Here is a 12,195-nt window from a genome sequence, read left to right as displayed (position 1 = left end):
GCTACTGATGATATTTTTGGGGTGATATTGGAGAGGCTACTCCATTCGAAGGAGAGCCTTTACTGTGCCGTGTCTGCCCCCCAGGTACAAGGATGCACTGGTGCTGTTGCTCAGGGAGGTGCTGAACCGGATCCAGTTCCGCTACAACCAGGCCCAGCTGGAGGAGCTGGATGACGAGACACTGGATGATGATGTAAGCATGAGACCCCCGATCCAATGTGTAGAGACAATATGCATAGTTTAGCAATGAATCTTAATGGTTATTAAGTGGTCAAACTGGTAGATGTTCAAACAGACATGAGTTGCCTTCAGTATTAAATGAAGTAAAACACTAAACTGTTCCCACAATGGCTCACCTGGTAAAGGCATAATCCTGATATGTGCCAATATCTGCTGTCAAGCTTCTGAGTGTAAAGAAGCTATTGGAGCGAATAAGAGAGAAACTCAAAATAAGTGCCGATATGTCTCGTTAGTAGTTCTAAAATGAATCATTCATTTTGTAAAGTACGTTTAGTCTAATAATTGAGTAACCCAAGTATCTACAATCAAGATGAGGATTTGCGTTTGTTTAGTTTGTGCTGTGCTCAAACTGTCATTTTATAGTATAAATCCGCAACGCTGTGCAGGTTTTTCTCATGGCTCCTTTTCATTTAATTTCCCTTCGCCTATACAGCAACAGACAGAGTGGCAGCACTATCTGAGGCAGAGTCTGGAGGTCGTGGCCAAGGTCATGGAGCTGCTTCCCTCGCATGCCTTCTCCACACTGGTAAATATATTTCATATAAATATATAAATCATATATTTCTTCATTCAAACAAGGATGTAGACATAACTTTTAAATGGAAAAGTAAATCAGGACTACAATTTGCAAAGAAATGTACATATCAGTGAACCTTGAGAGGTGTGTTTGTCACATGGAAATTGTGGGTGTGAAGTTACTGAAAGTCACTGCTGTCTATTTTTCTAATTCTCCTGGAAGTCCTAAGGGTGGAATACTAGCAGAATAAACTTAATGAAAATCAGGTATGAAAGTGAAGTATACCTATACCTAGCTGCTAAACAAGATGAAGGATGTTCACATGCAAACCAGCCTGGGTGGAGATTCTTAAACACACAATTTTAGGATTGATTTATCTGACAGTTCTTTGTTATCACAAAGTCTACAGCATGTTTGTGTCCTGGTTCTCATCCCTGTCTTTCCTCTTTCAGTTCCCTGTGCTGCAAGAAAACCTGGATGTGTACCTGGAGCTACAGCAGTTCATTGTCACATCCGGCACAGGTGCGGCATAAATCTTAAGGAAGTTTTATAATCCCCAATGCCAGGTGTTTTTTTTTGCTATATAAAAAGGGAATTTAATCTAAAATAGTACATGTCTATATATGCAGACAGACATGGATCTGAATCATCATACAGTAAAGCTTTGACTAGGAATCGATACAGTATTGATCATTTTACTACCTTGTTGCTATGACCTAACCTAATGTAAAAGGTGCTGGTTTTGCACTTGGTTTTAAACCTCAATAGTGATTGATTGCCAATCCCTTTATAAATACAGTGTTGGGGCCCAGCAGTAAAATGTTTTTGTCTCTCCCTGCAGCACGGAGGCTGAACATCGCTGCAGAGAATGACTGCCGGCGGCTGCACTGCTCTCTGCGAGATCTGAGCTCCTTGCTGCAGGCTGTGGGGAGGCTGGCAGAATACTTCATCGCAGACGTGTTCGCTGCCCGCTTCAATGACGCACTCAGTGTGGTGGAAAGGTGATTTTGTTTCTCTCTTAATTAGCTACACCCAATTGTGTATACTAATAATATAATTTCCGTGCAGGAACTCGGAGATAGAATTATAGCCTCATATGTCATGTTTTGTTTTATTTACCCTGGATTTTAAGCCACCTAGTAAGGTGGTTCCAGGCCCTGGTATAAGAGTGTCAGAAAAAGTTATCTCCCATTTTCATGCTTTAACTGCCAAGACCAGCTTGAAGGCCTTTCTTTATGAAAAAGACTAATCTCAGTGAGGTCTGAGAAGCTGGTATTGTTCTCTCTCAGCCAGTTGCTGTCAGAATCATTCCCTTAAGTGCCACTAGTAGTCACCAGATAGCAGAATTATACATTTAGGCAAGTTGTTCTTTCTAAAAAAAAAAAATGATTTGGTATAACAAAATAACAATTTGGAAGAAGGCTTTTAAATAAATAAATAAATAAATAAATAAATAAAAACTGATAGAATTCTCTTTGGCAGATGCCTAATAATGAGTGATACAGTACATGCTGTTTCTTGTAGGTGTCTGAATGTGTTCTCTTTTTAAAAAAATTTTCTCCACTAGGCTGGTGGAGGTGACGTGCTACGCCTCTCGGATTAGTCTGTACAATTTAGAAACTGCTGTGCCAACTGTGCTTAAGCCAGACCTCGTTGATGTGTGAGTACCCAACTGAGCTGCAGTCACACCATCTTCCTTCTGTTTATGAGCAGAACTTGATCTGACGCTGGTACATATTCCAAGAACGATCTGGCAGTGGTTAACCAAATAGATTGTGATTCAAGCCATGAACAAATCATGCTGGAGCTTATTTTAAATGTATACACAGGGTTTGTATGCAGTTTAGAAAGTGTGGGATTTTGAGAACTCCTTTTCCAGGTCTGGAAAAAGTATGGAAAATATACATTTTCCTTAAAGGGCTGGAAAAAGTATGGAAATATGTAATATATTTTTATCAAGATCATCATCACAAAGCGCTTACAAGATACGAGACTAGGGTGTGTGAACTATGCATCAGCTGCAGAGTCACTTACAACAACATCTCACCCAAAAGACGGAGCACAAGGAGGTGACTTGCTCAGAGTTACACAATGAGTCAGTGGCTGAATATACAGTGCCTATAGAAAGTCTACGCCCCCTCTCAAAATTTTCACCTTTTGTTGTCTTAGCCTGCAATTAAAATTCATTAAAATAGTTTTTTTTTTTTATTTACACATCCTACCCCACAACTTCCAAGTGAAAAAAAAATTCTAGAAATTTATAGAAAATTAATTAAAAATAAAAATTTAAATGCCTTGGTTGGATAAGTGTCCACCCCGTTGTAATATCAATTCTAAATTAGCTCAGTTGTAACCAATCTCCTTCAAAATCACACACCAACTTAAGTGTCCTCCACCTGTGTTAAATTGTAGTGATTCACATGATCTCAGGATACATTTATCAGTTCCTGTAGGTTCCCTCTGTTGGGTAGTGCATTTCAAAGCAAAGACTCAACCATAAGTACCAAGGCGCTTTCAAATGAACTCATGGACAAAGTTGTTGAAAGGCACGGATCAGGGGTTGGGAATAAAAAAATATTGAATATCCCTTGGAGCACGGTCAAGATGCTTAAGAAGTGGAAGGTGTATGGCACCACCAAGACCCTGTCTAGATCAGGCCGTCCCTCCAAACTGGATGACTGAGCAAGAAGGAGACTGATCAGAGAGGCTACCAAGAGGCCAATGGCAACATTGCAAGAGCTACAGGTTTTTATGGCCAAGACTGGTCTAAGTGTGCATGTGACAACAATATCCCAACCAATCCACAAATCTGGCCTGTATGGTAGGGTGGCAAGAAGTCCTTGAGGGAAAACCTGCTGCCCTCTGCAAGAAAGCTGAAACTGGGACGGAAGTTCACCTTTCAGCATGACAAACGACCCAAAGCACACAGCCAAAGCTACACTGGCATGGCTAAGAACAAAAAGGTAAATGTCCTTGAGTGGCCCAGTCAGAGCCCCGACCCTAAATCCAATCGAAAATTTGTGGCATGACTTGAAGATTCCTGTCCATCAACGCTCCCCAGGGAACTTGACAGAGCTTGAACAGTTTTTTGAAGAAGAATGGTCCAATATTGCCAAATTTAGATGTGCAAAGTTGGTAGAGACCTATCCCAGCAGACTCATAGCTGTAATTGCTGCCAAAAGTGCTTTCACTAAGTATTAACTCAGGAGGGGGTGGAGACTTATCCAGTTATGATCCTTCAATTTTGTATTTAATATATAATTATTTTCTCAATAAAAACTTTTTTCCCCCCTTAACAGTGTGGAGTATGGTGTGTAGATAAGTGGGGGAAGAAAATCCTCATTTAAATGCATGAAACTCTGAGACACTGATGCAACAAAATGTGAAAAAAGTTCAAGGGGGTGTAGACTTTGTATAGGCACTGCATACATTTTTTTTTTTTTTTCATTCTTGCTAGAATCTTGCTCTTTTTTAAAGTCTAGCGGTTGTTTTTCAATTACTTTTTTAACTGAATAAACAGAAAAAAAATAACAAGTTGTCTTTTTTTCTCTGTGGGATATGCTCTGCAACACAAGGAAGCTACAGACTTTAAAAAAAGAGCAAGATTCTAGCAAGAATGGGGGAAAATAATCTTAATGAAATTGTCCTCATATTAACATCGTTAATAGTTGCAAAAAAATAATACCTTTAAGTCTGTCAAAATGGGACTTTTCTGCTTTATTTACACATGCTATTTATTTAAATGTACTTAGAAACAGTACATAATTACAAAATATGAAGCATCTGTATTTCTTTCAGTACATTTAAAGTACTTGCTTTACACACATACTGCTAGCAATTCTCAATTTTTTTTTTTCAAATAGTCTGCAAAATGAATGAATTTTGTACCATACAACCTGTATAGAGTATGGAATAGAGCAGTATGGACATGGTGTTCTTTATGCATATTCCTTTTTTGTCATTATTTCATTTATAATTTAAGAAAACACATTTCAATACTGTTATCAACTTTACCCAAGGTAGCCTGTTTTTTTGGTGACATAATAGCTTATAATGTGTACAATTTAATGGACGTATTTTAATTATATACTGATAATTGAGGGTGGAACAGAGGACAGTATAGGGAGGGTGCCGCACTGGGAAAAAAAAAAAAAAGTTATTAAAGTGACCTTGCTTGTTTTCTGGTGATGTTGTTTTAACTCCACCAGGTGCTAAGTACAGAAGGGCATGTTTTGAAGTTGTTCCTGCTTTCATTGTTGTGCTTTTGCCACATTCTGCTGATTGGATGTACATCCTATGGGACTGTATTTCCCCGCTACATATTTTTTTTGTAATCAAAGTACCCACTAGTGCTGTTAAGTGTCAAAATAGCAAGCGATTAATTGGGCGCACAAATATAATCGTTCTAGTAAATATTGATGATTTGCACCATAGACTTTCGGTGCATTCCTCTCCCCGTGACGTTATAATTTCACTATCATTGCAGTTAAGTTTGAGCTTGTGCACAACAATTGGATGCGAGGGGTAATTACGCCTTGGTAGTGTCAAAAGAAAAAAATAAATAATAAAAAAAACAAAAACACACAGCATTCGCAACAAGCCTAGCAAGTTTACATACTACAGGAGTGTTACTAAAATATTTATTCCAAACAGATTACCACTATATAAACTAGATACGAGTTTACGAAAAATGTTTTTTTTAATTCAGCTGCAGCATCATGCATTGCATCTTGTTAATACTGTACCACCTAACCTTCACTATCTGTGAAGCGCACAATGCAGAAATCCTGGCCTAAAATAATAATAATAATAATAATAATAATAATAATAATAATAATAATAATAATAAAAAAATTGATTTACTTACCACAAATTGCATACCCGCTGATCCTTACTCCAAAATTACATTTAACATCACTGATCATTTATTTATTTATTTTTAACGTTATTGAATATTGTTAAATATTCATTATATAAGAGTTCATTTTGAAACTCCTAAGCAGCACAAACTGTATGCAGTCATTTTTGTTTTTTCAATGTGCACAATTTATTTACAGGCTGTTTGCCAGGAATATAAGCCTGTCATCCTGCTCTGGATACAAGGCTGCACGTGTTTTTTTTTGTTTTTTTTTTTTGCACAGTGAATACACAGAGGGCTGAACTAACAAAGAATTTTCAAAACTGGTAGGATGGGACCAGTAATCAGATGCTAGTTATTCGATATTCGTTTTCTACGATTATCGAATAATTAAAAAATGTTAACGTTACAATTTATCACGATATATTGTACTATTGAAAAATCGTTTCATCACACCGTCAAAATGAAAACATTACAAAGTTAGTATCAGGTATGACCTCCCTGAGCATTAACACAATCCTGGCAGCGTTTACACGTAGACGTGACCAGCCTCTGGATAGACTGCTGTGGGATGTTCGGCCACTCTACCTGTGTAGCTGCAGTCAGCTGGTGAAGATTGGCTGGTCACGGTTGTCTCCTGTGGATGGCACTGGCAATTTGGTCCCACAGATATTCAATTGGACTCAGGTCAGGAGTCAGATCAGGAAACCTTGACTTTGTTTTCTTGAAGTTGTGCAATTGTAATCCTAGCACTGTGCGATCTTATGTTGTCCTGATGGAAAATCGACTCTTGTTGCTTCAAGGACTCAGTCAATATATCGCTGAGCAGTAAGGTTGCCCTTTATTAACTGAAAGTTAGTAAACTCAGTGCGTAGGTTGTTGCCAGTTATTGCGAAAAATGCACCCATTTTAGCTTTAGAGGGAACGCTGGTCAAGAGTCTGAAAGCTTATGTTTAACATTCAGTATGACTAAGGGTATTGAGAGTAGCCAATTAAAACTTTTAATTAGAACAGTGGTTTAGTGTTTCTACCTACAGCATGACCTAAATGCTGCAGATCTTGAACAAATAATCACATTGTTAACAGTTAAGTTTGTGTGAGCCATAATCATTGTGGCTGTAGTAATCTCATTGTGACGCTGGTACAGTAATTTAATATTACACACTGCCGCATATGTCACACCCGTGTATTAGTCACTCCCCCCCTTTTTAGGCATTTTTGTGGCGGCCTTAAAAGTCAACTTCTACAGTGTTCTTTATGGTAATAAAGGATATTCTGACTGAACAGGAGAACAAGTACTTTAAAATAGTTTAGCCCTCCATGTAGGTATTAACATAACCGTGTCATTTTTGGAAATATGTTTGGGATACTGCACTAGTTTGTAGGAAGTGAAGAGTGACTGCCCCTCTGTGTTAAAGCCATGCCCAATCCCTGGCAGCCCTGCAAGCCTACTCTCACTGGCTGGCCCAGTTCTACAGTGAGGTGCAAGAACTGAACCAGGAGCGATTCGTGTCTTTAATCACCTCCACCATGGATGCCACCACAACCCTCGTCGGTTCTAAGGTGCAGCTACTTTTCTAAGTTGCTTACTGTGCCTGGCACAGGGCACCATTTCCGTGTTTATAGTTATGACAATACGGTGACAAAAAAATATATATATATATATACACTGTGCGCATATATATACGCACAGTGCCGTGAAAAAGTTTTTGCCCCCTGTCTGATTTTCTGCATTTTTGCACATTTTTCACATTGAATTTGGTCAGATCTTTTTGTGGGTTGTAGTAGTATATAGCGGGAGTCTGAGAGTAAAAATGACACCAAAGTTTGGTGCTTCTTTCATTTGTTTGGTGTGCAAGGTAATCAAATATGCAATCTTCATGTGTGAAAGTTATTGCCCCCCTAGTTAACTCAACCCAATTAAAGGGATAATTAGGATCAGCTGTTTGAATACTTTGGTTAACAATCAGGCCTGATTTGGGCCAGCCCTGCCCAATATAAATCTGACTAACTTTGGCCCTTACCATCAGAGTGAAGTTGTCAGCACACAGGTTGTAGAGGCACATCATGCCACGATTAAAAGAAATTCCTGAAGACCTCTGGAAAAAAGGTGTTGATGCCTATCAGTCTGGAAAGGGTTACAAAGCCATTTCTAAGGCTCTGGGCTCCACCAAACCACAGTCAGAGCCATATTGTCCAAATGGAGGAAGTTTGGGACAGTAGTGGAGTGGCCATCCTGCTAAAATCTTTCCAAGAGCAAGGCATAAAATCGTCCAGGAAGTCACAAAGAACCCTAGAACAACATCCAGGGATCGGCAGGTCTCTTTCACCTTGACTAAGGTCAGTGTTCATGACTCCACCATTGGAAAGACGCTGGGCAAAAATGGGATTCATGGCAGAGTAGCAAGGCGGAAACCAGTGCTCACTAAGAAGAACATGAATGCTCGTCTCAAGTTTGCCAAAAAGCACCTGGATGATCCTCAAGAGTTCAGGAACAATGTTCTATGGACAGATAAGTCAAAAGTGGAATTTTTTTGCCAACATGGGCCCCGTTATGTCTGGCGAAAACCAAACACTGCATTCCACAGTAAGAACCTCATACCAGCGGTCAAGCATGGTGGTGGTAGTCGCATGATTTGGGGATGCTTTGCTGCATCAGGACCTAGAAGACTTGCCATCATTGAAGGAACCATGAATTCTGCTCTGTAGCAGAGAATTCTACAGGAGAATGTCAGGCCATCTGTCCATGCAGCAAGACAATGATCCGAAACAAACAAGCAAGTCTACGTCAGAATGGTTCAACAAATTTAAAGTTTTGGAATGGCCTAGTCAAAGTACAGACTGAAACCCCATTGGGATGTTGTCGCAGGACCTAAATCGAGCAGTTTGTGCTCGAAAACCCACAAATGTCACAGAGTTGAAGCAGTTCTGCATGAAGGAGTGGCCAAAATTCCTCCACGGCGCTGTGAGAGACTAATCAATAACTGCAGGAAGCGTTTGGTTGCAGTTATCGCTGCTAAAGGTGGCTAAACAGTTATTGAGTCTAAAGGGGGGCATTGGGTGTTGCTTAACTTTCTTAAATAAATGAAATAAGTATCAACATTTTGTGTTTTGTTCACTCAGGGTCCCTTTTATCTAATATTAGATTTTGGTTGAAGATCTGATAACATTCAGTTTCAAAAACATGCAAAAATGCCTAAAATCAGACAGGGGCAAATACACTTTCATGGTTGCGTGCGTGCGTGCATCTCTACAGTGCCTTGCAAAAGTATTCAGACCTCTGACCAATTCTCTCATATTACTGGATTACAAATGGTACATTAAAATTTCGTTCTGAAATATCTTGCTTGCATAAGTATTCAACCCCCACACATTAATATTTGGTAGAGCCCATTCTTGGCAGATTTGCTACAGGTTGTTCAGGTTGGTTGGACAACGCTTGTGGACCGCAATTTTCAAATAGTGCCACAGATTCTCAATAGGATTGAGATCAGGACTGGGCCACTGTAGGACATTCACCTTTTTGTTCTTGAGTCACTCCAGTGTTGCTTTGTCCTTGTGCTTGGGATCATTGTCCTGCTGAAAGGTGAAATTCCTCCCAAGCTTCAGTTTTTTAGCGGACTGAAGCAGATTCTCTTCCAGTATTTTCCTGTATTTTGCTCCATCCATTCTTCCTTCAATTGTAACAAGATGCCCAGTCCCTGCTGATGAGAAGCATCCCCACAGCATGATTCTGCCACCACCATACTTACCTTACATACTGTAAGGATGGTGTGTCTTGAGGCATGGGCAGTGTTAGGTTTGCGCCACACATAGCACTTTGAGTTTTGGCCAAAAAGCTCTATCTTGGTCTCATCTGACCACAAAACCTTTTCCTACATCGCAGCTGGGTCACTCTCATGCTTTCTGGCAAATTCCAGAAGTGCTTTCAGATAGTACTTTTTGAGTAACGGCTTCTTTCTTGCCACCCTCCCATACAGGCCAGTGTTATGCAGAGCTCTTGATATAAGAACATAAGAACATAAGAAAGTTTACAAATGAGAGGAGGCCATTCGGCCCATCTTGCTCGTTTGGTTGTTAGTAGCTTATTGATCCCAGAATCTCATCAAGCAGCTTCTTGAAGGATCCCAGGGTATCAGCTTCAACAACATTACTGGGGAGTTGATTCCAGACCCTCACGATTCTCTGTGTAAAAAAGTTTCTCCTATTTTCTGTTCTGAATGCCCCGTTGTCTAATCCCCATTTGTGACCCCTGGTCCTTGTTTCTTTTTTCAGGCTGAAAAAGTCCCTTGGGTCGACACTGTCAATACCTTTTAGAATTTTGAATGCTTGAATTAGGTCGCCACGTAGTCTTGTTTGTTCAAGACTGAACAGATTCAATTCTTTTAGCCTGTCTGCATATGACATGCCTTTTAAGCCCGGAATAATTCTGGTCGCTCTTCTTTGCACTCTTTCTAGAGCAGCAATATCTTTTTTATAGCGAGGTGACCAGAACTGCACACAATATTCAAGATGAGGTCTTACTAGTGCATTGTACAGTTTTAACATTACTTCCCTTGATTTAAATTCAACACTTTTCACAATGTATCCAAGCATCTTGTTAGCCTTTTTTATAGCTTCCCCACATTGTCTAGATGAAGACATTTCTGAGTCAACAAAAACTCCTAGGTCTTTTTCAAAGATTCCTTCTCCAATTTCAGTATCTCCCATATGATATTTATAATGTACATTTTTATTTCCTGCGTGCAGTACCTTACACTTTTCTCTATTAAATGTCATTTGCCATGTGTCTGCCCAGTTCTGAATATTGTCTAGATCATTTTGAATGACCTTTGCTGCTGCAACAGTGTTTGCCACTCCTCCTACTTTTGTGTCGTCTGCAAATTTAACAAGTTTGCTTACTATACCAGAATCTAAATCATTAATGTAGATTAGGAATAGCAGAGGACCTAATACTGATCCCTGTGGTACACCACTGGTTACCACACTCCATTCTGAGGTTTTTCCTCTAATCAGTACTTTCTGTTTTCTACATGTTAACCACTCCCTAATCCATGTACATGTGTTTCCTTGAATCCCAACTGCGTTCAGTTTGAGAATTAATCTTTTGTGCGGGACTTTGTCAAAAGCTTTCTGGAAATCTAAATAAACCATGTCATATGCTTTGCAATTATCCATTATCGATGTTGCATCCTCAAAAAAAATCAAGCAAGTTAGTTAGACAAGATCTCCCTTTCCTAAAACCATGTTGACTGTCTCCCAGGACGCTGTTACCATAAAGGTAATTTTCCATTTTGGATCTTATTATAGTTTCCATAAGTTTGCATATAATAGAAGTCAGGCTTACTGGTCTGTAGTTACCTGGTTCAGTTTTGTTTCCCTTTTTGTGGATCAGTATTACGTTTGCAATTTTCCAGTCTGTCGGTACCCCCCCTGTGTCAAGAGACTGTTGCATGATCTTGGTTAGCGGTTTGTAAATTACTTCTTTCATTTCTTTGAGTACTACTGGGAGGATCTCATCCGGCCCAGGGGATTTGTTTATTTTAAGAGCTCCTAGTCCCTTTAACACTTCTGCCTCAGTTATGCTAAAGTTATTTAAAACTGGATAGGAACTGGATGACATGTGGAGCATGTTGTCAGTATCTTCCTTTGTAAAAACTTGTGAAAAGTAATCATTTAATATATTTGCTATTTTTTTTCTTCATCTACGATTTTGCCATTTGTATCTCTTAAACATTTAATCTCCTCTTTGAATGTTCTCTTGCTGTTGTAATATTGGAAAAACATTTTGGAATTGGTTTTAGCTCCCTTAGCAATGTTCATTTCTATTTCTCTCTTGGCCTTTCTAACTTCCTTTTTGACTTGCGTTTGCAGTTCCGTGTACTCTTTCTGCGTACTTTCTTTTTGGTCCTTTTTTAATGCTCTATGAAGTGCCTTTTTTCGCTGATTTTTTTTTTTTTTATTGATCTCTTAAACCATTTTGGCAATTTAGTTTTACATTTAGATTTGTCTACTTTAGGGATGTAATTGTTTTGCACCTCTAGTACTACATTTTTGAAGAACAACCATCCTTCTGTGGGTGTTTTCTCTATTTTACTCCAATCTACTTCTGTTAGTCTCTGTTTCATACCTTCATAGTTTGCTTTTCTAAAATTGTAAACCTTAGCTTTAGTCTTTACTTTTGGGGTTTTAAAAAACACTTCAAATGAGACCATGTTGTGGTCTGAGTTTGCCAGTGGTTCTCTGACCTCTGTTTTAGTTATTCTGTCTTCGTTATTTGAAAAGACTAAATCAAGGCATGCCTCCCCTCTAGTCGGTGCCGTGACAAATTGTGTTAGGATGCAGTCATTTGTCATTTCCACCATTTCAATTTCATCCTTCGTGCTACCCATCGGGTTTTCCCATTTTATATGGGGGAAGTTGAAATCCCCCATTAGTATGGCTTCTCCTTTGCTACACGCATTTCTAATGTCATTGTATAACAAGATTATTTTGCTCACCATCTGAATCTGGCAGTCTATAGCATGCTCCTATTATTATGCCTTTTGAATTTTTGTCCGTTATTCTGACCCATATTGAT

General features: G+C 39.1%; 1 pseudogene; it reads left to right on the top strand.

Annotated features, from left to right (window-relative positions):
* The window catches only part of LOC121331184, a 52,028-nt pseudogene that overhangs the window by 24,555 nt on the left and 15,278 nt on the right, over window positions 1-12,195 (top strand).

Source organism: Polyodon spathula, chromosome 18 (assembly GCF_017654505.1).
Source record: "Polyodon spathula isolate WHYD16114869_AA chromosome 18, ASM1765450v1, whole genome shotgun sequence".
Taxonomy (NCBI): Eukaryota; Metazoa; Chordata; class Actinopteri; order Acipenseriformes; family Polyodontidae; genus Polyodon; species Polyodon spathula.
Note: the sequence above shows the minus strand (reverse complement) of the source record. Positions and strands in the feature narration are given on the sequence as shown.